Source organism: Arachis duranensis, chromosome 1 (assembly GCF_000817695.3).
Source record: "Arachis duranensis cultivar V14167 chromosome 1, aradu.V14167.gnm2.J7QH, whole genome shotgun sequence".
NCBI classification, from domain to species: Eukaryota; Viridiplantae; Streptophyta; class Magnoliopsida; order Fabales; family Fabaceae; genus Arachis; species Arachis duranensis.
The window spans coordinates 64,012,125-64,012,421 of record NC_029772.3 but is presented as its reverse complement, the minus strand read 5'-3'; positions in this window follow the sequence as shown (position 1 = coordinate 64,012,421).

Sequence of the window (297 nt, the reverse complement as noted above, 5' to 3'; positions counted from 1 at the left end):
TTTTTGTTTTAAATTTTAATTTTAATTATATATTATCTTTAATTTTCGAAAATTACTAACCCCTTTTTCAAAATTATTTTCGAAATTCTCCCTCTCTTTTCTTCTTTTGTTTAATTATTTATTTACTAACACTTCTCTTCACCTCTCTTCATCTAAAAATCTGAACCCAACCTATCCCTTGTGTTTGGATTCTTCACTTTTCTTTCTTCTACCCCCTTCTTTTTCTACTAACATAAAGGAATATCTATACTGTGACATAGAGGATTCCTCTTTCTTTTCTTGTTTTCTTCTATTTCA